General features: G+C 43.0%; 2 non-coding genes across 2 annotated transcripts; both read left to right on the top strand.

The window, feature by feature from the left end:
- Nucleotides 1-3,963: 3,963 nt before the first annotated feature.
- trnag-ccc (transfer RNA glycine (anticodon CCC)) lies at nucleotides 3,964-4,034 on the top strand. The gene has a single exon. It is a non-coding gene; the product is annotated as a tRNA-Gly (tRNA).
- A 146-nt stretch (nucleotides 4,035-4,180) lies between these two features.
- trnag-ucc (transfer RNA glycine (anticodon UCC)) lies at nucleotides 4,181-4,252 on the top strand. The gene has a single exon. It is a non-coding gene; the product is annotated as a tRNA-Gly (tRNA).
- The last annotated feature ends 22,725 nt before the right edge of the window (nucleotides 4,253-26,977 follow it).

Here is a 26,977-nt window from a genome sequence, read left to right as displayed (position 1 = left end):
ACATAAGTTAATAACCTAGTTTAGTCTGGGCACTGCAGCCAGGTTACTTTCACTTTCAAACGTAGACTACTACAATCCTTTAAACAGTACAGATCCCAGCATGCCTCGGGGCCAGACTGCGTGCGCATCATTCTGCTCAGATGGCTCGGTGCAGGCCCTCAGCACAGCACGCCCGTTCAGCGCCAAACAATAGAGCCATTGTGCACACTGTGTACAATATAACCACGGCTCCATCTCTCGGAGTGATGGAATAAAGGTCTCACTCACCCTCGGAATGCGTTATTTTCCGTAAATACTTGACACAGGTCGGTCTGGATAGATCCTCTGATAAAAACACAAAATAATATAAAAAACCGCCCGTATAGATCCATAATTAAACATCACACATCCTGGCGAGATATTTATTACATGTATGAAATGGAAAGTATAACCTACGCGGCTCAGCGTTTGACGTGCTGGGTCGCTCGTCATCTAATGTCGGGAACAAATTTGAAAGTAAATATGGTTATATGAAAATAAAATGTACATACGTTCATATCGCGTATAATTAATATGGTTGATACATTATTAAATGAGTCTTACCCGTGTTCATTGATTCGCTCGTGTAGAAATCGAGCACATTGTATGGGGCGCTCGGTAATCCTGCAGATACACGGGTGCTTGTTAGAAACATCGCGCTGTGCCTATTATTTATAAATATTAAAAAATATATCAATAAATAATAGTACCTAGTGTAAAAGGCTCTTGAGACGTTTGAAAATCAGCGTTTCCTATAAACAGAATTTAAACGTTTAAATACAATTCAAATATATTTAAAACATTTCAAATATTAGATTTCTTAAATACGTATGTAAATGTAGCATATTTTTAATCTTTCTGAACTAGTGTACGGATATCTAAACACTTCGCAATTATATTTCTTGATTAATTGAATTATACTTACCATCAAAGTTTGAGAAGTTTAGTGTCCGCTCCGCATGGTCGTGGCCGGGCATCCTGATGTCTCTTTGTGTGTTCTGGACCGTGCAGGCAGCGTGTTGACCAAATGGACTGAATCTCCGCCGCAAACCCGCATTTAAACACCGCGCTGTGCGCGTGAACGCGCTGATGACCACCGCAATCCCCGCAAACTTTAACACATAGCGGCTGTATGTACCTCCAGATTCCTAAATGTTTTGTGGTAACCATCATTCGTTAATTTAATTGTTATCATGTTTTTATATCTTCATACAGCCTAATGGTTAAGAATAACTTATATTTTGATAGCCTTAAAGTTACAGGTTTCCAACATCGTTTCGGGTAGGATTCTTTATCACATTATTGTGTTAAGTTAAACTTTTTTTTTTTTTTTTTTTTTTTAAATACAAGCGGCTAGATAACAGCTTGTTCTCATCAGAATCTGAGCCCTTGAGATTAGCGTTCCAGCCTGCACTCGGTATATATGTAAACACACACACACACACACACACACACACACACACACACACACAGACACACACACACACACACACACACACACACACACACACACACACACACACACACAGGATGTGCTGTGATCGCATTGAGTGTATTTACTGAATCTTAATGCATGAATGGTTTATATTACATAATAATTTGATGTTTGATTACTAATATTATTACAAATGCTGCTTTTATTGAGTTGTATTGAAATTGTCCCAATTTTTACATGTATAGTCTATGCTTCTTATTTAACATATATATTCTATAACTCTTCTATATTTAAGGATTTCTTAACTTAGTAACGTTACATTGCTTTTACATCACCGGGTGTTGTGAACACACACACACACACACCTTTAAAACTTCATAATTGTATTTATTCAATCTTTACATTGCTTCACTAGCGTAGGGAAAAATATCTATGTTTTCTAAACAATCTGAAGGGTATACATAACGCTCTTTTGCAGCTTCACACATATAGAGAAAAATAGCTATTTTACTAAAGAATCAGTCTGGCTTAAAGACAAATCTTTTAGAGGGCTTGAAAAACAGTTGAAGACCCCTACCACCCTGCACATTCCCTCGGAATCCATCAATATGGTAATTATTCTGTGACGTGGTACAAGCACACCCCACCCCCTGAGTTCAACTCAAGTTCAAGGTCAAGAGGTCAAATCACCCTTAACCCCCCTTTAGGAGAGGCCCCCTGAGTTCAAGTCAAAGGTCAAATCCCCCACAGCCCCCCTTTCAAAAAAATACCCTATATATATCAGTCTCATTTACGTTTAGGTGCCGAGAAAGATCCTATCATTACTTGTTACCACAATCTCCCTTAACTGATTATTATTCAATGATTAGGGATAGGCAGGGTCACCCATAATCTAATGTCTATTAACTTGTGTCAATTTCAGACTAAACAGTTTAACAGGAATGAGAAGATATTTCTCGGCGTTGACAGATTTTATTTCTAAAATTATCAACAAAACAGTTTAATGCAACACACATTTATATTTAAAAAAACTAAATGGTATTACATATTCTAGAGTTATGAATCACAGATTAACATTTCTAACTGATTTCTCAAATGTCATGAATCACAAACTCCAAACTCTTAAACTTATCTGAACTTCGTTGCAGAGAGGCCTCTCTGGCTTCGGGCTCAGATAACAGCACACGGCACGAGGTCCGTGTGGTTGGAACAAAGGCAGTCGGCTTTGTCCAAGAACTTCCACTCAGTCGATGCACCTTGAAGTAGTCAATTGTCCAGCTGTAAAACTCCACTGATCAGGTGGGTACAGGCGGGCATGCGCAGTTTGTAAAATTCTTTATTTGATAAAGTCCTTTAAAAGAATTCTTCGTACGGCTCAATCTCCTTCTCCCAGTTTAACTCTTCTGTTGCTGGCAAAGACTTGGTTGGTTTCTGGTTCCGGCAACAGAGCTACAGGTTGAGCTGTGGCAGCGAGTTTCTGGTTCAGGTGAGAGAGAGAGAGAGAGAGGCCGTGCGCTGTTCTTTATAGTCTGTCAGATCAATAGGTGATTGGCTCTTGAGTTTTTGAGATTGGATTTCGGTTTCAGCCCCCAGTGTCCTATTGAAGGGGGGCTTGATTTATGACTGATGTCAATCCATGCCATCTTTTGGAAATGCCGGTTGGCCCGGGTTCGTAGCTCTATGTCGGGATTTTGGCTCTCGTCCACTTCAAAGAGTTTTTATCACCTACAGGCCCCTTTCTCCAGACATCTCATAGCAGGATTCCAAACTATTTGGCCTCTTCTCGGTGCCATCCTCCCGAAAACTGTCACTTTGACGCATACCAGTTCCAAGCTGATGAGCTAAGGAAATCTGATAACTTTGGGGGGGAGAGGTCTTCTTTAGATCAATGCTTCAGCTCAGAGCCCAAATGCTCTTATCAAAATACTCCCAACATAACGCTACAACGGTAACCCCTCCCCGAGTGAGACAGCAGGGAGAGCATGGTCCGGCAGGACCGCAAACAACTCAAAAGAGTTGAGAATACCCTGGCCGAGAGCGGCGCGCAGCGAGGCACCGAAAACCAAAAAGAGCGGGACACCGGAGAACATGCTATCAGCAGCTCTGGCACCGCACATAGCTGTTCTACCTCCCTCTGAGGGAGAGAGGGAAACAACCCCAAAAAGACTCCTGCTGCCATCCACGACACCACACAGCTTCGCGCCCTGGGGCTCAAACTGTCATTTCTACACTCTCAAAGCACTTGGAAGTCTGTTTCATTGATTTTCATGTCGTAACTTTAAACCCACGCATGACCCAATGTCCGGATAAAGCTGGTTCAGTTACTTCCACGTTTTGCTTCTTTTGTAAAATGCAAAGTGAATCGAATGAAAATGAAAAGATTGTTTGAACGTTTCAACTGTGTTGCTGAGGAATTCAAGATGCAGCAAGATTGGACTCGCAGCGATGGAGACAGGTTTTGGAATCACTGTCACTCCAGTGGAAAGCCTGAAAATCACTACTTCGCAGCAGTGCCAGTGGTGTAGTGGCATCATACAAGATTCCCATTCTTGTGACTCGGGTTCGATTCCCGGCTGGTGCACCTGACATGCTGTGTTTCCCCTCACTTTTTTCCCCACACTCTATCCACGAAGCAACACTCAGCATAGCATGAACAGGATAGTGCATCCAACGGTTGCTTTCGCAAACATCTATGCTTTGCCAAATGGAAATATGATGTCAACGGTAGCGTTGGTGGTATAGTGGCAAGCATAGCTGCCTTCCAAGCAGTTGACCTGGGTTCGATTCCCGGCCAACGCAAAACAGATACCTTTAGTTGCACATTTGCAGTGGACAGGTGGCAGCAATAGTTCACAGTGCATGGCTACGTAGATCCCTTTGTTCCTAATGAGAAGTGTGAGTCTGGCAAAATCAGTGACATTTAGTTGCTTTGAGAATTAACGTTGCCGCTTGTGGACTTTTTAATGCAACTCTAGTGTTGGGCGAACACGCACCCTTCTGATCTGGAGTCAAATGCACTACCGTTGCGCCACGAGGTCTAATGCCAAAAGAATGGCCCGTGAAACAGTGGTGTTCAAAGTATGCTGATGTCCAAAGTTTGTGTGTGTTCTGTTGGGTTAGGCAGTGGAATGCTTTGATTACTACTACTAGCAAGATAGTCGCTCTATCCACGAAGCAACACTCAGCATAGCAAAGCCTATAGCTCGCTGTTAGTCCGTGTACCTCATATGTATCACACCTGGCATCAGTGCCCAATAATTCCCTAGCTTTGACAACTGTCTGTCTATGACTGCACCTACAGACGTGGACAAAAAGTGGGTTTTAGGTTTTAGATCGTATGTGCGTCAACATGAAACTCGAGAGGTTCATGGTGCCGTAAACAAAACGCTCTAGCCTTTCGAGGGCACTCCAATTGGAATGCTTTCATTAACCGCTACTACTACTAACGAGATAGTCGCTGTATCCACGAAGCAACACTCAGCATAGCAGAGCCTATAGTTCGCTGTTAGTCCGTGTACCTCATAGGTATCACACCTGGCATCAGTGCCCAATAATTCCCTAGCTTTGACAACTGTCTGTCTATGACTTCACCTACAGACATGGACGAGACGTGGGTTTTAGATCGTATGTGCGTCAACATGAAGCTCGAGAGGTTCACGGTGCCGTAAACAAAACGCTCTAGTCTTTCGAGGGCACTCCAATTGGAATGCTTTCAATTACCCCTACTACTACTAGCGAGATAGTCACTCTATCCACGAAGCATCACTCAGCATAGCAGAGCCTATAGCTCGCTGTTAGTCCGTGTACCTCATAGGTATCACACCTGGCATCAGTGCCCAATAATTCCCTAGCTTTGACAATTGTCTGTCTATGACTTCACCTACAGACGTGGACAAGACGTGGGTTTTAGATCGTATGCGCGTCAACGTGAAGCTCGAGAGGTTCACGTTGCCAAAAACAAAATGCTCTAGCCTTTCGAGGGCACTCCAATTGGACCAGCTGTGGGTGCTTGCCATCTCGTCGTTTCTTTCACTTTTCACTTAGCATGCATACACATGTCTCTGAGAATAACGGCACAGAGTGCGTATAAGCCCTAAACGAGAACGAGTGATTAATCCCAGGCTACCGATTTCTTCACTACTTCCTAACTTAAAAGACGGCCTGGAGATGCCAAGGATTGAACGCGGGTACCTCATACATGCACTCTACCACTGAACTACATCCCCACCGGCGAGAGGCTGCTCCCAAACCTTGTATCTCTTGCCAAAAAAATACTCAAACTGTCATTTCTACACTCTCAAAGCACTGGGAAGTCCGTTTCATTGATTTTCATGTCGTAACTTTAAACCCACGCATGACCCAATGTCCGGTTGAAGCTGGTTCAGATACTTCCACATTTTGCCTCTTTTGTAAAATGCAAAGTGAATCGAATGAAAATGAAAAGATTGTTTGAACGTTTCATCTGTGTTTGCTGAGGAATTCAAGAAGCAGCAAGATTGGACTCGCAGCGATGGCACCAAAAACAGAGCGGGACACCGGAGAACATGCTATAAGCAGCTCTGGCAACGCACATATCTGTTCTACCTCCCTCTGAGGGAGAGAACAACAAGCCAACTGAAGGAGCGGCTTCACAACCTCTCCTTGGCAAGGGCGTACCTGATTGAGGCAGACCGGGAAACCTACGCTCTTTGACTAATACCATGGACTGTGGCGCTGACGTGTCTTTCCAGAGCAGTAACTCCTCCCCGTGTGAGACAGCAGGGAGAGCATGGTCCGGCAGGATCGCAAACAACTCAAAAGAGTTGAGAATACCCTGGACGAGAGCGGCACGCAGCGAGGCACCGAAAACCAAAACAGAGCGGGACACCGGAGAACATGCTATCAGCAGCTCTGGCACCGCACTTAGCTGTTCTAAGTCCCTCTGAGGGAGAGAGGGAAACAACCCCCAGAAGACTCCAACACCACACAGCTTTGCACCCTGGGGCTTCTCCGGGAGTTAAACCTGGGACCTCTCGCACCCTAAGCGAGAATCATACCCCTAGACCAACGAGCCAACCAAAGCAGTGACGTTACAAGCCCTCCTTGGCAAGGGCGTACCTGCTTGAGGCAGACTGGGAAAACTTCGCTCTTTGACAAATACCATGGACTGTGGTGCTGACGTGTCTATCCAGAACGGTAACCGCTCCCCCAGTGAGACAACACGGAGAGCATGGTCCAGCAGGACCGCAAACAACTCAGAAGAATGCCTCTCCTTCGGTGCAGCTCAGGTGTACACGTTCAGCAAAGGTCTCCATAACAAGCCGGAAAACCACATTTCTTCCCTCTCCTCCACAATACACTACATGTGCTCCTCCTCCTCAAAAACAACAACAACAACAACAACAACCACAAAAACCTTGTATAATACGCATTTGTTTCAAAGAAATGAAAACACTGGCAAGAAGCATCTGAGGTAAAAAGCCCTACATTTACGCAGAGGACCCAGGCTTCCACAGAAAGCGACCTTTCCAGGGACTGCAGAACTGAGAACGGGCAGGCCAGACATGCTTGTCTGGGAGTTGAACCCAGGATCTCTCGCACCCAAAGCGAGAATCATAACCCTAAACCAACAAGCCACGGGGAGCCTGTTCGGACCTCTCGGGAGTTGAAAATCAACTGGATCTCTCAAGAGTTGAGAATATTCTGGCCGAGAGCGGAGCGCAGAAAGCCACCGAAAACCAAAACGGAGCGGGACACCGGAGAAAATGCTATCAGCAGCTCTGGCAACGCACATAGCTGTTCTACCTCCCTCTCAGGGAGAGAACAACAAGCGACAATCATATCCCTACGCCAACGAGAAAACAGAAGGAGCGGCTGCACAACCTCTCCTTGGCAAGGGCGTACCTGCTTGAGGCAGACCGGGAAACCTACGCTCTTTGACTAATACCATGGACTGTGACGCTGACGTGTCTTTCCAGAACGGTAACCGCTCCCCCAGTGAGACAACACGGAGAGCATGGTCCAGCAGGACCGCAAACAACTCAAAAGAGTTGAGAATACCCTGGCCTAGAGCGGCGCGCAGCGAGGCACCGAAAACGGAGCGGGACACCGGAGAACATGCTATCAGCAGCTCTGGCACCGCACATAGCTGTTCTACCTCCCTCTGAGGGAGAGAACAACAAGTGACAATCATACCCCTACGGCAAAGAGCCAACTGAAGGAGCAGCTTCACAACTTCTCCTTGGCAAGGGCGTACCTGCTTGAGGCAGACCTGGAAACCTACGCTCTTTGGCAAATACCATGGACTGTGACGCTGACGTGTCTATCTAGAACGGTAACCGCTCCCCCAGTGAGACAGCACGGAGAGCATGGTCCAGCAGGACCGCAAACAACTCAAAAGAATGCCTCTCCTTCGGTGCTGCTCAGGTGTACACGTTCAGCAAAGGTCTCCATAACAAGCCGGAAAACCACATTTCTTCCCTCTTCTCCACAATACACTACATGTGCTCCTCCTCCTCAACAACAACAACAACAACAACAAAAACCTTGTATAATACGCATTTGTTTCAAAGAGAAGAAAACACTGGCAACAGCATCTGAGGTCAAAAGCCCTCTATTTACGCAGAGGACCCAGGCTCCCACAGAGAGCACCCAAAGTGAGAATCATACCCCTAGACCAACAAGCCATGGGGAGCCTGTCCAGACCTCTCAGGAGTTGAAAATACCCTGGCCGAGAAAACCAAAACAGAGCTGGACACCGGAGAACATGAGTAGTAATATAAGGTACTTTTTCGAAGGGGGGCTGCGGGGGATTTGACCTTTGACCTGAACTTGAGTTGAACTTGGGGGGGGGCCTTCCTAGGGGGTGGGGGTCCTTCCTAGGGGGTGGGGGGTGCTTGTACCACGTCACAGAATAATTACCATATTGATGGATTCCGTGGGAATGTGCAGGGTGGTGGGGTTCTTCAACTGTTTTTCTAACCCTGCACAAGATTTGTTTTTAAGCCAGACTGATTCTTTAGTAAAATAGCTATTTTTCTCTATACGTGTGAAGCTCCAAAAGAGCAATATGTATACCCTTCAGATTTTTTAGAAAACATAGATATTTTTCCCTAAGCTAGTGAAGCTCCAAAAGAGTTGTATTTAAGTCCTCCCGATTTATTTATTAGAATAGCTATTTTTCCCTACGCGAGTGAAGCTCCAAAAGAGTTCTATTAAAGCCCTCCCAATTCTTTAGTAACATAGATACTTCTACTTCTCTTTCATATGGACAAGGGTTATGTCGGTCTGGAGCTTCTTGAGCAAGTGGGGGTGGCGAGGATATGTCTACGTCTTTAGTAACCTCAGATTGGTGAAGAATTAGTATATTTGGGGGTGGAATTGACAGGGCACTGAAGGAATAGTCTATCACGTTAGAGTCTGGTTTGAAGAATTTAAATATGTGGGGGCGGAGCTAACAGGACACCAGAGGAATGTACAAGTGGGTGGGGGGGGGGTCTTCAACTGTTTTTTCAAGTCCTCCAAAAGATTTGTATTTAAGCCAGACTGATTCTTTAGTAAAATAGATATTTTTCTCTTTACACGTGTGAAGTGATTCTGGGTCTTCAGCTTGTCCGACTGTATCCACGAGAAAACACCCGAGAGGAAAACCCGGGCTAGGGTTCCTTCACGTTAGGATGTGAGACTCGACCGAATCTGGGTTCTGGAGGATGATGAGACAACGCGTGGATACCGCTTTAAAATGGACAAGGGATATGTCGGTCTGGAGCTTTTTGAGTTAAGAGCTGGTGAGGAGATGTCTACGCCTTTTTTAACCAGAATTGAGTACGCTTACAAGGATTGGATGCATGTAAAGGACTGGACAAGGCAAGGGGATGTGGATAAAGCGTTAGAGGCATTGAAACAGTGGAATAGGGATCGTGAAACTGCACCGCTGCCTCTGATGTTTGAAAGTCACGACTGGGAAAGCGCTCTATCTGTGAATCATAGTAGAACTCTAATGACTATAACTATGACAGGGTACAACAGAATAGTGTTTAGGAAAACACGCTATGCCATACAAATTAGCTTTTTTTTACGATGCTGAACCTATTTTTATGGATCCTGAGGATGAAAATTAATATGTTGCTGAAATTGATTTCTACACCCAGGATTGGTCGAAAATGAAAACGGTCATAAAATAATTTAATGAGGGTTTTGAGGTCTTGAGGAAATATGTAGAGTTTGACTCTGTTAAAAAGACACTTTATTTCAACAGCGAGGACGGGCAAAAATGTGGCGGGAGTTGGTTGCATGCTGCCAAAGACATCGACAATGACTTTGTCGACATTGCCCCCATGCCCCCAACCGTCTAACTGTGATTTAATACATGATGTAGTAAAAATATTGTAAAAAAGTAACCACCCCCCTTGCTCTTGGTTTACATTAAAAGAGCAGGTCTGTTACGAGACTCTACAGCCCTCTTACGAATGAGGAACTCCCTTGGTCCTACAATCCGGACATTTTATACCAGCCTGAGCGCTCTTACCGCGGCTACCCGCCACTACCTCAAGATGAAACAGCCCGCTGTTCAATGGAAGAAACGACTAACACCACCGACTCCCTGGCTCAAGAGACCCCGAACATCGCTGCTTTTGTGGCGGCATCTCAGGAGAGCTGTACTATGGCTCTAGAAACACCTCAACCAGCGCTGAGCAAACCAACGATCATCAAACCTGCCGGGGGGCGTGACGAAGGCGACGGTTTTAGACCACAGGTCAACGCTGAAGTAAGTAGAATTATTAAGAACGCCCTGGTGTATATACTGAATGCTCTCATCGATCGAGCCCTGAAAGAAGTCTGCCTGGGGTGTGAAGTGAATCATCCTAGCCAGATGAGACACAGCTGTCTGTTTGAACCAGAAACATGTTATTTATATCTCTATTTCAAGGATATTTACTAAAAACTGAACAAACCTTGGTTAAAACAAGCACTAGTCAAAGCATTAACTTATCATCATCTGCATGTCTGTCCCGTGCAGGTCCAGAAAATAATAGATGAAATTTTGTTGGAGCTGAAAAAGGAGCCGTACATCAGAGAGAAACTCAACCAGCTGTTCGACGAGTTGGATGAGAGCAGCAGAAAAACCTCCGTCAAGCTGAAGGAATATTTCTTCCGTAAAGAAAGTAAAGCAGAGTACAAGGAGAAGGAATTTGATCTGTTCGAAACCGACTCAGAGGCTGAAAGCAACTGAAAGCACCTGAAGATGGGGAATGTTCTGGATTGATTCTGTAACCGGATTTGTCGCCAACAAACCGCGACAAATCTGAGGGCCCTATTGTACAAAGTATTGGAAAAGAAAGTGGCCGACGAGCACTTTTTCTCTACAGCTTTGACTGTCGACGATGCTCAACTTTCAAACCTGGAGCATTTAATGGATGATGTGAAAAAGACTGAGGGGTATGAAAACTGGGCGGCTATGATAGCTGTTGCAAGGAACGATGTTAGACCATTTCATCAACATTTATATAATCTTTTACAAGTCATGTTTAATGAATGGTTGTTTATTTTTAAAATAGCACATATTATTGTTTTATACATGTATGTAATCATTGTGTGTACTTATAAAATAAAAGCCGGTGTAGTAGTGGATATAGAGCAAGTAACCAATCAGTTGATGTCTTATTGTTTAAATAATGGGGAAAATTGCTGTATGTGTTATACTTTTCTCAATTGCTTAAAAATGAATAAAAGAGCCATTTTCTAAATACTTTAGTGTGCTTTTACAGAATGTCTCGACAAGCTCCTAGGATGAAGGATTTGTACTACAACCCCGCCAAAGTAGGGAGTTTGGGGGGTCGGAAGGATTCCGGAGAGGGCTGTCAGAGCAGGGTATTAAGGCAGATAAGATAAGTGTGGCCGAGTCGTTGTCTGCGCAAGATGCTTACACCCTACATAAACCGGATAGAATTAACTTTAAAAGAAATCGTGTGTATGTTTCAGACATAGATTCACAATGGCAGGTGCATCTAGTAGATATGTCAAATTTATCAAAACATAATAAAGGGTACACATTCATGTTGACGTGTATAGATATATTATCAAAATATGCGTGGGTGCGAGTGTTGAGGAAAACCGGCGTTGTTGTTACGCAGGCCTTGAAAGATATACTCTTGCAGGGGCGCTGTCCTAAAAAACTACAGTCTGATAAAGGTAAAGAGTTTCTCAATAGAGAATTCCAGAATCTTTTGAAAAGACACAAAATACATCATTTCACCACAGGAAACGAGCTTAAGGCCTCGATTGTGGAGAGATTTAACAGAACTATAAAGACAAAAATGTGGAGATACTTCACAGCTAACAATACTCAAACGTATCTCGATAGAGTTCAAGAGTTTGTGAATGCTTACAACGACAGTTATCATAGAAATATTAAAATAAAACCTGTAGAGGTGGATAACAGTAATTCTTTTAAGGTCTTTAAAAATGTCTATGGTCCGTTTAAAGCCTCAAAGAAACAGGTTTACAAGTTCAAAGTAGGAGATGTTGTAAGTGTTTCAAAGCTACGGAGACCCTTTGTAAAAGGTTATGAGCAAACTTTTTCGGATGAATATTTCACCATTACCGAACGTGTGGCTCGAACCCCGCCTGTGTACAGGTAAAAAGACTACGGGGAGTCTATAGAAGGTACTTTTTATGAGGAGGAGTTACAAAATATTGTAGTGGGGAATGATAACGTATTCAGAGTAGAAAAGATTTTAGGGAAAAAAACTGAAAACAGGAAAAAATATGTGTTGGTAAAATGGGCGGGGTGGCCTGAAAAGTTCAATAGCTGGGTTTTGGCTAGTGCGGTGTGGGATATACGGCCGGTATACAAGTGAAAGCTCATGGAGGATCTTTCATTATGGGTCATGAAGATGGAAGAGGGAGGATTCTATGTGATGCTGCCTAGTAACGCGTCCCTCAACATTTATCCTAACAACACCATTTCTAGTTTTACGGTCAAATTTGTAAAACCTATAGAACTGTGGGGGCCCTGGGAGGTGGGGTTGTCGGAAATACAGTACCCCCACACTTGGGCTGTAGTACGCGATGAAGACTTGGTCTTTTCAATTTTGGACGTCGGAATTAAAAAAACAGTGGTCCTTCACATTACAAGACGGTTATTATGAAAATATTGAAAAATTATTAGAAGAGATGAACAAACAGATCTCTGGAGGGAAACAACCTGTCAGAATACATTACAGTTCGATTAAAAATAAAGTTTACATGGAGTCCGCATCTACGATAAGAATTAAAACCAGCGGTAACCTAAGCCAGATTTTAGGGTTTTACACCAACAAGGAGGATGAATTTAAGGATAGAATAGCTCCATACCCCGCGGATATCCGCTCAGGATTTTACACCCTTTATATCTACACGGACATAATTTCACACCAGAGGGTGGGGGATAGTTACGTCCCCCTTTTATGAAATGTACATATTAAGGGTAAAAACAACGATGTGGTCACAATTACTTATGACAAGCCATACTACGTACCTGTCTCCAAGACTCATTTTGACAGTATTACGATTGAAGTGAAATCAGATCAGAATATTGACATACCCTTCCATTTTGGTAAAGTTATAAGCAAACTACATTTTCGACCTGTGAAACATTGTGTACACGGCTAAAATGACTATCATGAGGGGTTATGTCGATCCTAAAGACTATGTCTACTATTACAAAATGCAGGCCGGTAACGGTTTGCCAGGGTTCGCTGGGGCTAATGTGATGTATGGGAGCGGAATAGGTTGACTCTTTCGAGGACTTTTCAGGATGGCTATGCCTCTTCTCAGGTGAGGTTTTGATATAGCGAAACCGCATCTTAAATCAGCAGTGTTATGGCAAGATCCAACAACAACGATAATCAGGAGGGTTCGGGTCTAATGGTCCTGGCCAGAGGCTCTCGTAAAAGACGACGCCCACCCGGAGGGCGGAGAGTAGTAGCTAACAAAAGACAGAGACTTACTTATTCAGCGACAGACCGTAGTAGAACTCGTAAGAGTAGGCAGCCAAAAAAGAAGAAGAAGAAGACCGTTAAAAGAAAACCTAAAAGAAAGTCAAGAACCTGTTCGGGATGTATATTTTAATCATGGCTTTTGTACACAACATATCGGAAGAATGTGTGAAATCAGAACTGGATCTGTTTACGGTCCTTTACACACAAACAAGTATCGATAAAAGCATCTATGTGGAGATTCCGCCTCTTTCAGCCATTTCAGATTCCGCCCCTCTGGAATTTTTCATAACCGGTAATGATTATTTAGATTTGAATAATACCCTTATTTTACTCACTTGTAAAATTGTGACTGAAAAAGGACAGGCTATCGAGAGGGAGGCCAAAGTGGGGGTTATCAACAACCCGGTGGCCACCATCTTCTTGCAAGTGGAAGTAACCCTGGGGAATAGACTGAAAAGTCAAAGCAGTAATACATACCCCTATAGAGCACTGATGGAGTGTATACTTAATTATAGCGAGGAGACTCTAAACAAACAGTTCAGCCCCGGGCTGTTTGCCAAAGACACACCGGACGCCATGGATGTCAAGGATCCAGGTGGCACCAACGCGGGTCTAAAAAAAAGAGCAACATTTTCTACAGCAAGCATCGCGGCAGGAACTCGCGTTATGAATCAGGAAAACCTCTTCCTCGGAAAGCTCCCAAAACATGTCATTATCGGGCTGGTGGATAATGACGCATTTACAGGGTCATATACAAAGAATCCATTTAATTTTAAACATTATAATGCAGAATTTATAGCTTTGTATGTTAATGGCACGCAGGTCCCCGCCAAACCTTTCCAACCCGATTTTGAAAATGGTTGCGCGGTCCGTGAATATTACAGTCTAGTTCTCGCTACAGGGAGACATCTGAAGGACCAGCCTCTGCTGATAAACCGCGCTGAATACATCAACGGCTACACTTTGTACGCCTTCAACCTAACCCCCGATGAAGAGTGCGGGCAACATTTCTCACTGGTGAAAACAGGAAACATGAGACTGGAAATATGTTTTAAGCAACCCATAGCCGGTACTATAAATATGGTTGTGTACGCTGTGTTTGACAATTTTATAGAAGTGAATCAGAGAAGGAATGTGCTCTATGATTATTATTAACGATGAACACCAGAGAGCTCACGGCTCTCATGAACTGTAACCCCTACACTAAGAAGCTGTTTCACGGAGTCTATGCCTGCGATCAGTTACCTGAATTGAAGCTAAAGAACTTACCAGCCTTGTTTATAATTAACACCATGCCTGGAGAGCACTGGCTGGCTATTTATCTGACGGAAGATCATCGCGGCGACTTTTTTGATTCTAACGGAAACCCTCCAGATTTTATTCATTTTCCAGCTACGATCAACAACTTTTTAATAAACAATTGTAAAGAACCGGTTTATAACTGTCGCCAAGTGCAAAGTCTACAGGCTACAACCTGCGGTCAACACTGTGTGTTTTTCTTATATCATAGAGCTAAAGGTCTCCCCTACACAAATGTTAAGACGCTGTATGGCCCTGATTTAGGAAAAAATGATAAAACTGTGTCCTGGTTTGTTCAAACATTGTGTCCTAATAATAACTATGTTAAATACCTATGTAGCGTAAGGTACACTTATAAATTTCAATTAAAGAAGTGAATTTATAGTATCACCTTATCACGAATCCTAGAATCTTGTAGAACTCAATTTCTGTAATAATTGGACGCAGACACCAATTCCAAAGACATAAATTGTCAAATTTATTCAAAAACAAAAACTAAATGTAGCACTACACTAATTATACAAAAGGGAAAAAGTAATTAAAATTCAACTCTAGATCAACAAATCAAAGACCATGGGATCGCATATGATAACACACAAATCGTTCAACAAAAAAGGTAATAAACACATTGACTACAATACCGGTTAGTAAGACGAAGGTGAGTCTCTTATTAGTATTGTTAGTCAGACATTAAATAACTACGCAGGTCAGTATTTATGTCAGGTAACTTCTCGTTATATATATATATATATATATATATAAATATATATATATATCAGTCTCATTTACATTTAGGTGCCGAGAAAGATCCTATCATTACTTGTTACCACAATTTCCCTTAACTGATTATTATTCAATGATTAAGGATAGGCAGGGCCACCAATAATCTAATGTCTATTAACTTATGTCAATTTCAGACTAAACAGTTAAACAGGAATGAGAAGATATTTCTCGGCATTGACAGATTTTATTTATAAAATTATCAACAAAACAGTTTAATGCAACACACATTTATATTTAAAAAAACTAAATGGTATTACACATTCTAGACATATGAATCACAGATTAACATTTCTAACTGATTTCTCAAATGTCATGAATCACAAACTCCAAACTCTTAAACTTATCTGAACTTCGTTGCAGAGAGGCCTCTCTGGCTTCGGGCTCAGATAACAGCACACGGCACGAGGTCCGTGTGGTTGGAACAAAGGCAGTCCGGTTCGGCTTTGTCCAAGAACTTCCACTCAGTCGATGCACCTGGAAGTTGGGGTTTCGTGAATGTAGAGTCTTTTCTAAACAGATTTTCCACTGGTTTGAAGGCTCCAAGGTTGTGCACAAAATCTTCTTTGTAAGCAGGGTTCCACCGTAGTTACTTGAAGAAAAAGTCTTTGCGGAAAGTAGGGCCCTGTTTGTTCCAAGGGTCAAGTTTCTTAAGACTCAATAGCTATTTAAATGACTGACACTTTCGTATACAGTCGACTTAGTCAATTGTCCAGCTGTAAAACTCCACTGATCAGGTGGGCACAGGCGGGCATGCGCAGTCTGTAAAGTTCTTTATTTAATAAAGTCCTTTAAAAGAATTCTTCGTACAGCTCAATCTCCTTCTCCCAGTTTAACTCTTCTGTTGCTGGCAAAGACTTGGTTGGTTTCTGGTTCCGGTTCGGGCAACAGAGCTACAGGTTGAGCTGTGGCAGCGAGTTTCTGGTTCAGGAGAGAGAGAGAGAGAGAGAGAGAGAGAGAAAGGCCGTGCGCTGTTCTTTATAGTCTTTCAGATGAATAGGTGATTGGTTCTTGAGTTATTGAGATTGGATTTCGGTTTCAGCCCCCAGTGTCCTATTGGAGGGGGCTTGATTTATGACTGATGTCAATCCATGCCATCTTTTGGAAATGCCGGTTGGCCCGGGTTCGTAGCTCTATGTCGGGATTTCGGCTCTCGTCCACTTCAAAGAGTTTTTATCACCTACAGGCCCCTTTCTCCAGACATCTCACAGCAGGATTCCAAACTATTTGGCCTCTTCTCGGTGCCATCCTCCCCAAAACTGTCACTTTGACGCAAACCAGTTCCAAGCTGATGAGCTAAGGAAATCTGATAACTTTGGGGGGGAGAGGTCTTCTTTAGATCAGTGCTTCAGTTCAGAGCTAAAATGCTCTTATCAAAACACACCCAACATAACGCTACACCTAAACATGTATACAGAATGTCTGTTCTTGTAAAGATTTTTAAAAATGTCATGCGTGTTAAAGAAAAGAAAAGCTTTAATACAAAAGCATTTTTATTTGACATAATCCGATATAATCATTACATTATAAAATGTTAAAAAAAACCATTACAGAATAAGAATGTATCATGTTGTAAAAATTGTATAATACATGTCAAAATATGGATATACAACATAATAAAAGTATCTAACGTTAAATACAAAGACTTTGCTTTTCCCCTTTCCAACTGCAAGTACACATTTATACCGTTAATAAGGTGTCCATCTATGTTTTGATGCAGGTTTCATTCTTTTCTTTCTGGCGGGGGGTTCAACCCAATCACTCTCACCGGCCTTATAGAGGCAGATTTTGTTATGGGTGGTTTGGTTAGGGATTGTTGATTGAGGCATGTTCAGACACGCCAGAGCTTGGAGGAAATCTCTCCACCTCGTAGGCCTCCTACTTTCCAGAATCTTATTAGAATTCGTTAAATTCTTGATCAGATCAAACATGTGCGATCCTTTAATCACCCGACCTTTAAAAAAAAATTCACCTTGGTTATTCCAGGAGGTCACCCGAGGTGTGTTAAACATTTTATGTAGAATATATTTTGCATTTCTTTGACTTCTTACAGGCATGCTTTTCAATACATCTGATAAAACCACATCTACCTGTACAGGGTGTTCTTCTTCTATTTCAATAACTGCACTACTTTCAGAAAGCTGCTCTTTCTCCGAAGGCAACATTAAAGTTAGAGTACTCTGGCTTTTTGCACCCTGTTTAACGATACTCAGATATCTCTGGAAGCTAGAAGGTTGGTTAAGAAAGGCAAGGCTATGCTCAAGAGGGGTCCGATAAAACCACCTTTCTGGTTAATAGCCTTTCTCTTCTTTTTAATGGATAACTTCTTGTTAGTGAGGATCTTTATAACAGACTTTTGTTGTTTTAGTTCACCCAGTTGAAAAGCTGTAAAAGATATATTGCCCCGTAGAACGTTTAAGGCGATTTTACATAAAGTTTCTATCAGATCAGAAGGGGCGGCCAACAACACAGCTTTCCTCTGATGAGGATTGCCCTCATATAATATTTTTAAAAGCGGTAGGTTTCTTCTTATCCTAGCCGACATTCTATTTTTTATTTCTTCTCTTTAGCACGTAGACTACAGGCCAATCTGGGGGCAGCAAACCCGCTCTGAGACGATAGTCTACGGGAGTTTGCGCTTTTAAGTATCCGTAAGGGTTTATAGTCGTGTCTTCGAACAATTCCAAAAAGAATTTAGATTGTCTGGGGTACATTTGCCGGGCCAAAATGTTCACCTGCTGCTTATCTCTATGATTTTTGAAAAGAATAATATAATTAGCATTTAAAATGATCGTTCGACTCTTTTTACTAGATAGACGATGCTCAAATTTCTATGGTGTGTATATTTTGTAAAAGCTTTCTCCACTTCACTATTGTCACTAGCCGTTTCCATGAGATCGTCTATCACCATTAAATTGCATTTGTCACTGGGTAACAAATCATCGTCACAAAGCGACACCTTCCACAAATTTAAGATTTTTAATTTTAACCATTAGCTCATCGTACAGAGGTTGCCAACATGAGTAACACCAAACTATGTTATCGAGAGTTTGTGTTATAGCCGTTTCAGAATTCTCTAAAAGCCTTTTAAGAGAAAAACTTTTACCAGAATTGGAAGGACCCGATATAATACATGAAAAGGGGTGTTGAAGTCTGTTATCGAATACCCCGTCAATATCCATAGGGTAGCGTATTATAGTCGGGCAAAAGAACTCTTTTGTTGTACACTACCCAAAAACTTTTCTGTAGTGGCCTGTTTTCGAGAATGTACACCTTATTATTTCGGACGATCTGATTTCCGGAAGTAATCACCTCTTGAGGTTGAATTCCTTGATCTAGGCCTACAACGTAATTTTGAACCAAAGTCGTTAGAGACTTGATATTGATCAGTTTCTTGTGAGTGTGATTCAAAGTTATACCTTTCACCTTCATACAGCTCTTTCCTGAAGCTGTTTTATAAGCGTATGTCTTTGGACCCCCAGAAACAAACTCTACGATGTGATCTTGGGGGTCTAGCCCATTTGTTAACTCGCCCAGATAATCTCCAAGCGGCGGCATCCAATCACCCAGTCTGCTGACCAAGACTACAGAGTCCGTGTCGTGATATAAAGATCGCTCCTGCAGACGCTCCATTAAACTATACAATTCTATTCTAGCATAAGCTGTTGTAAAAAACAGCTATAAAAACGTTGACATTCCCCGGCTTGGTCGGGAAATCTTGAGGTCGTCGCCACTGAACCTGAGCTACTCTGTCAGTTACAAAGCTAAAGTGTGACACATCATGCTCTTTGGAAAACAGAAATTGAAGAAACTGCTGTGGATCTTTAATCAAGGTAGTGTTTATTCTATTAGACTGCTCTCCAATTTACCCCACAGACTATTTAGAATCAGTTTTGATATCTGTCTCTTTGCTGGGTTTACAGTTATATTGCTCGGATCCAACCTGATTCCCTCTTTTTCAAGATATTTCTGAACATAGCTCTCTTTACTGGTTTCATCAGTACACCATGAAGGGTAACCGGAAGCCTCCTGCTTCCCTTTAAGGTGTGTCATGATGTAATCGACAAAAAGCGTGTCAGATTTTTCAGAGAAATGCCAGACCTCATACACTTTACTGACTCTGTATCCTTTCTCAATCACTTTATTAAGCTCCACGCTGCACCACACCCCTGTCAAAGACCTCTCATCGTCCTCATGCGGACACTCCACCGTCTGGTTTTCAGTTTCAACGCACGTTCTACATAGCGGAAACATCAATTCTCCCGAAGCTCTATAAGGCAAAACTGGCAAGAAAAGCCCCCTGGGTGGATACATCGTGACCTTGATTAAGCCAATGTATTGCTGGAGATCGAGAAAGTCGTGATAAATTATGGTGGGGTGTCCTACGAGGTAAATTTTTGTCTTGTTGACAAAGGGATACAGGCTAGTGAAATCATAGTAATCTGTTCTCTCCTCAGCCTTCGCCTCGTAATGTAAACAGATTGCGCCCTTCGAACAAAGCGTCTCTCGGTTCGTACACTACCGTCCTGTTTTTTCATAGCCGTCCACTCATGTTCCCACATCACTTTCACAGTTAAACCACAGGTGTTTTTTAGAGTCTCGATTCTTTGTAAGAAATCAAAATGCATATCTCCACAGATTTGATGAGTGACAGGATTAAAAGTATTTGCATCAAAGCACTGAGGACAACCGTGGTAATTACAACCGGCAAACTCATAAGCTGTACGAGCCCCATTTTCCTCTGAAAAACCATCCAGAAAGTAGGGACCCATTCTAACCTCGCCATAATTCAAAGCGTGTCTGATCAAGATGTTATGATTGTCAGACATGTATTCCAACCATTGGATGGAGGCCGTAGAAAAACTCTTTTGAAGGCATCTGTAATTGTCCGGCGTTGTAATGGCGATGGTGTTTTTCTGCAAGAAATTGGCTCGAAACATTTTCATACAGAGAGAAGCTATTGTCGTACACTGTAAAGGGTCAAGACCCGCTGTCTTAATGACTTCATGCCTGAACCTAACACATGATTCTTCAAGGATCAACACATCATTTCTACAATTGGCGGCCATGTCCTTTCTGAAATCAAAAATGCCATCCTTAACCGTGTCATACCAGTTGAAGAAGTCCTGCCTTTCCCGAGTCATCATGGATTCAACCCCATAATAACTGGGTGCCGGGTAGACGCCTCTATAATTCTGTGTTTCGACCGTGTTAGAAAAGTGGCAGAACCAGCCCTTTTCTCGCGTTTCAAACCCCAACGCTTTAGGTAAAGCGCTCAGTTTCATGGGTAAGAAGTTGAGCGAGTCTATGTAACGCTGGTTGAAATCATGGTCTGTGAAACACATTATTTTACACCCCTGCGCTATGATGTCGGGGGTTACACCGCTTTCCACCAAATATTTCATCACTATATAAAAGTCATACCCCCTAGCATTATGAGCTATGAATGTGTAATCTCAATACTTTGGACAGCGGTATTTTTGAAGGAAACCCTCAACACATGACTCACCAGCCGCAGCCCACTCGCGATCCAACATGTCTATACAGTGAATATACACTCACCTAAAGGATTATTAGGAACACCTGTTCAATTTCTCATTAATGCAATTATCTAACCAACCAATCACATGGCAGTTGCTTCAATGCATTTAGGGGTGTGGTCCTGGTCAAGACAATCTCCTGAACTCCAAACTGAATGTCTGAATGGGAAAGAAAGGTGATTTAAGCAATTTTGAGCGTGGCATGGTTCTTGGTGCCAGACGGGCCGGTCTGAGTATTTCACAATCTGCTCAGTTACTGGGATTTTCACGCACAACCATTTCTAGGGTTTACAAAGAATGGTGTGAAGAGGGAAAAACATCCAGTATGCGGCAGTCCTGTGGGAGAAAATGCCTAGTTGATGCTAGAGGTCAGAGGAGAATGGGCCGACTGATTCAAGCTGATAGAAGAGCAACTTTGACTGAAATAACCACTCGTTACAACCGAGGTATGCAGCAAAGCATTTGTGAAGCCACAACACGTACAACCTTGAGGCGGATGGGCTACAACAGCAGAAGACCCCACCGGGTACCACTCATCTCCACTACAAATAGGAAAAAGAGGCTACAATTTGCACAAGCTCACCAAAATTGGACAGTTGAAGACTGGAAAAATGTTGCCTGGTCTGATGAGTCTCGATTTCTGTTGAGACATTCAGATGGTAGAGTCAGAATTTGGCGTAAACAGAATGAGAACATGGATCCATCATGCCTTGTTACCACTGTGCAGGCTGGTGGTGGTGGTGTAATGGTGTGGGGATGTTTTCTTGGCACACTTTAGGCCCCTTAGTGCCAATTGGGCATCGTTTAAATGCCACGGCCTACCTGAGCATTGTTTCTGACCATGTCCATCCCTTTATGACCACCATGTACCCATCCTCTGATGGCTACTTCCAGCAGGATAATGCACCATATCACAAAGGTCGAATAATTTCAAATTGGTTTCTTGAACATGACAATTAGTTCACTGTACTAAACTGGCCCCCACAGTCACCAGATCTCAAACCAATAGAGCATCTTTGGGATGTGGTGAGTAGATAGTAGGGTTTTTTGGGCGCGGCCTATTTTGTTATGACGTATGCCCTAAGCTTATTAATATTCCTACGTCATAATTGGGGGGCGTGATTTTAGGTAGAGTTATTTCCTTAATTATTCCTACGTCATATCCGTCAGAAAGTGTACACCCCTAAAACCCTGAACAACAAGGCCACCCATAAAGACCCCCACCCCTCTGAAGGCAACACCCCGAAACTCTCCTCTCTATTTAAGAACCCGCGCTGCTTTTAGGCAACACCTCTTTAATTCTCAGCATCTGAAACATCCCGCTTCTTCAACATGTCCAGCGACATCAACATGAAACCCCGCAAGAAACAATCCCGGGCAAGGGTTCCTGTACTCACCAATTTGAAGATTGAACGCTCCTGGGTGTTGTTCTGGGGGGGTCGACGGGGTTACCGCTTTAAAAGGGATCCCAGCTATGTTGGAGTGGAGCTTTTTGCTTTGGGAGAGAAGGAGGGTACGTTGGAACCTTTTGAGACGGTGATTGAATACTCTTATGAGGACTGGTTGAAGGTGATGGCATGGAGAGACCTGGGGCTTGTGGATAAGACTCTAGAAGGCTTGCAAGAGGGTCCAAGAGAAGGCGAAACGGAGTCTCCGACTCAGAGTTTTGAAAGGTGTGAATGGGAAAGCTTGCAGAACTACGGTACAGTGGTGAAGAGTCTATCTCTAACTACTGATCGTAAGGTTTTGTTTAGCAGTACCCTGATTACAAACCCTATTGAAGGGGTTGTGGAGGATCCAGAAAAACAGGTTACTGAAATTATGTTTGACGCCGTGGACTGGCCGTTCTTGAAAGAGGTCATAAACTGTATAAATGATGGTTTTGACATCTTGACCAAATGTTCACAACTGGATTCTGTTAGAAGGAGAATATGCTGGATTATGGATTATATATCCCCCTTGAATGACGACGACGATGATAAAACAGACGACCTGTGGGGGGTTGGAGGGGGGTCTGACGGCTCAGGGTCTACTCTCTTCTAAGAGGGCGGTGTGTCGTGACGTAGTGAAGAGATAGGATAAAAGGCGCAACAATTCATTCATGGTTTAAAATTAAAGAGAATGTCTTACCCGAAAGCTGCGGACGTCGACAGGCTCTACAGGCCTCTTCAAACCCGGGATCAACCCTGGTTCTATTCCCCAGATTTTGTATACACTCCGGAACCCTCTGACTGCGGTTACCCTCCAAGACCTCAGACCCCGGTCCCTCAGGACGAAACAACATGCGGGGCGATGGATGTCCAAATGAGTCTCGTGGATCCCCAGCCTCTGGAGCTCATGGAGGGCCTCGATTTTGCCGAACTGTCTACCGTCTGTGCGTCTCAGGAGGGGGTCAGTCCAATGGATGTAGAAACACCCCACAAACCACCAGGCGACCCAATGAGCATCGGACTGTCTCGGGGGCGTGATGAAGACGCAGGATTTATGCCCGGGGTATGTGGCCAAGTAAGCAGAGTGGTTAAAAGCACCCTGGTGTATATTCTGAGTGCTCTCATCGACCGAGCTCTGAAAGAAGTCTGTCGGGGGTGTGAAGTGAATCACCCCAGTCAGTTGAGACACAGTTGTTTGTTTGAACCAGACTTCAACGTGTTTTACAGAAGACTGAACAAACCGTGGCTGAAACCGGCACTAATCAAGGCTCTGTCTTACTCCCACATACATGTCACTGCGGGACAAGTCCAGAAAATCATAGATGAGATTTTGCTGGAGCTGAAAAAGGAGCCGTTTATAATAGAGAAACTTGGGCAGCTGCTCAATGACCTGGATGAGCCAAGTAGAAAAACCGCTGGCAAGCTAAAAGCTTATTTCTTCCGTAAAGAAGTTAAAGCTGGGGGCAGCGACGAAGAATTCGACATCTACGCCACTGATTCAGACTCTGACCTGAACTAAGGGACTTTGAACATGGGGAATGTTCTGGACTGCTGCTGCAACTGGTTCTGTCATCAACACTCTGCAGCTAACCTGAGAGCGCTATTACACCATGTGCTTGACAGAAAAGTAGCCAACGCGAGCCTTTTCTCTACAGATTTAACCATCGATGAGGATCAACTTTCAAACCTGGAAAAGTTAATGGTTGCTGTAACAAAGACCGGGGGGTACGAACACTGGGATGAAGCGCTCAAGGGGGCCAAGAATGATATTAGGCCATTTCATCAACATCTGTATGACCTTTTACTGAGCATGTTTAATACCCCTCTGTTTACTTTTAAAATAGGTCATATTGTTGTTTTATTTACATATGTAACTGAGGTGTGTGCCTACAAGATAAAGAAACAGGTATTTGTTGATATAGATCAAGTAACCAATCATCTGATTTCTTTTTGTCTGGACCGTAGAAAAAATTGTTGTGTATGTTATACTTTTCTCAAATGTCTAAAAAGGGGTATCTGCTCTCCTGAAGTTGAATAAAAAACCTTGTATAAAAACTTTGGCGCATAGTGTGGGTCTGTGTGTTTATTTGGCAGAATGACTCGGCAAGCTCCCCAAATGCATGAACTATACTACAACCCAGCCAAGATTGGGGGTTTGGCGGGTAAGAAGGGTTTTCAAAGAGGACTCGCTGAGGCCGGTGTGAAGGTTAATGATGTGGTTGTTTCAGAATGGTTACGGGAACAAGACGCCTATACCTTACATAAACCTCTCAGGATTAACTTTAAAAGAAACCGCGTATATGCAACTGACATAGACTCACAATGGCAAATGGATCTAGTCGATATGTCAAATTTATCAAAACATAACAATGGTCACAAATTTATGTTGATGTGTATCGATGTGTTATCAAAATATGCCTGGGCTCGCATTCTACATAATAAAACAGGTCGGGCGGTGACAAGGGCCTTTGAGGATATATTGTCCCAGGGACGATGTCCTAAAAAACTGCAGACTGATAAAGGAAAAGAGTTTCTCAACAGAGAATTTCAGAATCTACTGAAGAGACACAAAATACATCATTTCACCACCGGTAATGAGCTTAAGGCATCGGTGGTGGAGAGGTTTAACCGCACCATAAAGACCAAAATGTGGAGATATTTTACAGCGGTCAACACGTTCAAGTATTTTGATAAAGTTCAGGATTTTATCGATGCTTACAACCAAGGGTATCACGCCAGTATTAAAATGAAGCCTATAGATGTTGATCAAAGTAATTCTTTTAAGGTCTATAAAAAATTATACGGCCCATTTATTAAGAAGGGAAAAACTACTTATAAGTTCAACATCGGCGATGTGGTTCGCGTTTCAAAGCTAAGGAGTACTTTTGCCAAAGGTTATGAACAAACATTTTCTGACGAATTTTTACAGTTACCGAACAGGTGGCTAGAGACCCCCCCGTGTACCGGTTAAAAGACTATGACGGGGAGGATATAGAAGGAACGTTTTACGAAGCCGAGTTACAAAAAATTATTGTGGGTAAAGACATTGTATACAGAGTTGAAAAGATATTAGCTGAGAAAACCCAGAACCGGAAAAAATATGTGTTGGTGAAATGGCTTGGATGGCCTGAAAAGTTCAATAGTTAGGTCCCGGAACAACAGGTTTGTGATATTCAAGCCTTATAACAACATGCCCGCGGGTGTGGTGGGGGCATTACTTTCGATACTCAAGATGGAATCAGGAGGCTTCTACGTGACTCTACCCAGTAACGCCTCTCTCGATATATACCCTAAAAATGAAATATCCAGTTACACGGTACAATTTGGAAAATCTATAGATCTAAGGGGGTCGTGGGAAGTGGGGTTGGCGGAAATACAGTATCCTTACACTTGGGCTGTTTTACAAGATAAGGATGCCACCTTCGCCATTTTTGATGATGTTAAAAAGAGTCAATGGACATTCACGATACAAGGAGGTTATTATGACAATGTGGATACAATATTAGATGAGATGCATAAACAGTTCTCAGAAGGCACCCCCAACATCAAGCTATATTACAACCCTATTAAAAACAGAGTGTACAAGGTGTCAAAACCTGGTATTAGCATTCAAACCAACGGACAACTGGGGCGTATATTAGGGTTGTATTCTGACACAGAGAGCAGGTTCTCAGAAGTGGTGGCACCCTTCCCGGCTTACATCAGGGGCGGCTTTTACACTCTTTATGTGTATACGGATATCATAACACACCAGAGGGTCGGGGATAGTTATGTCCCCCTTTTGAGAAATGTACTTATTAAAGGTAAAAGCAATGACATGGTCACAATTACTTATGACAAGCCACACTACGTACCAGTCTCAAAGACCCACTTTGACAACATCACGATCGAAGTAAAATCGGATCAGAATATCAACGTACCCTTCCGCTTCGGTAAAGTTATTGTCAAACTACATTTTCGACCCCTGAAACAGTGTGTACATTATTAAAATGGCTACCTCGAGGGGTTATGTAGATCCTAGCGCCTATGTGGATTATTACAAGATGCAAGCCGGGAACGGCTTGCCCGGTTTTGTAGGAGCCCCCACAATGTATGGAGCCGGTCTAGGAGGACTCTTTCGTGGTCTCTTTAGAATGGCCGTACCCCTGCTTAAGAGAGGCTTTGCTATAGCCAGACCCCACTTGAAATCAGCGGCTAAAAATATTGTTAGTGACGTGTTCACCAATGTTATGAACCGGGCAGCTAGCCATGATCAGCAGGTGGGTTCGGGTCTCATGGTAATGGCGAGGAGGGGGGGTAAAAGAAGAAACAGTATGTGTCCACCAGGGCGACGAAGATCCGTGGCTAACAAAATACGAAGAATCTCTCATTCTCCAACATATCGTGGAAACACTCGGAGAAGGAAGCAGCACAAGAAAAAACCTGCAAAAAGAAAGTCTCAAAGAAAGACAAATAGAGCCTCAGGATACATCTTTTAAAAATGTCTTTTGTCCACAGTCTATCGGAAGAATGCGT

Source organism: Amia ocellicauda, chromosome 16 (assembly GCF_036373705.1).
Source record: "Amia ocellicauda isolate fAmiCal2 chromosome 16, fAmiCal2.hap1, whole genome shotgun sequence".
Classification (NCBI taxonomy): Eukaryota; Metazoa; Chordata; class Actinopteri; order Amiiformes; family Amiidae; genus Amia; species Amia ocellicauda.
Note: the sequence above shows the minus strand (reverse complement) of the source record. Positions and strands in the feature narration are given on the sequence as shown.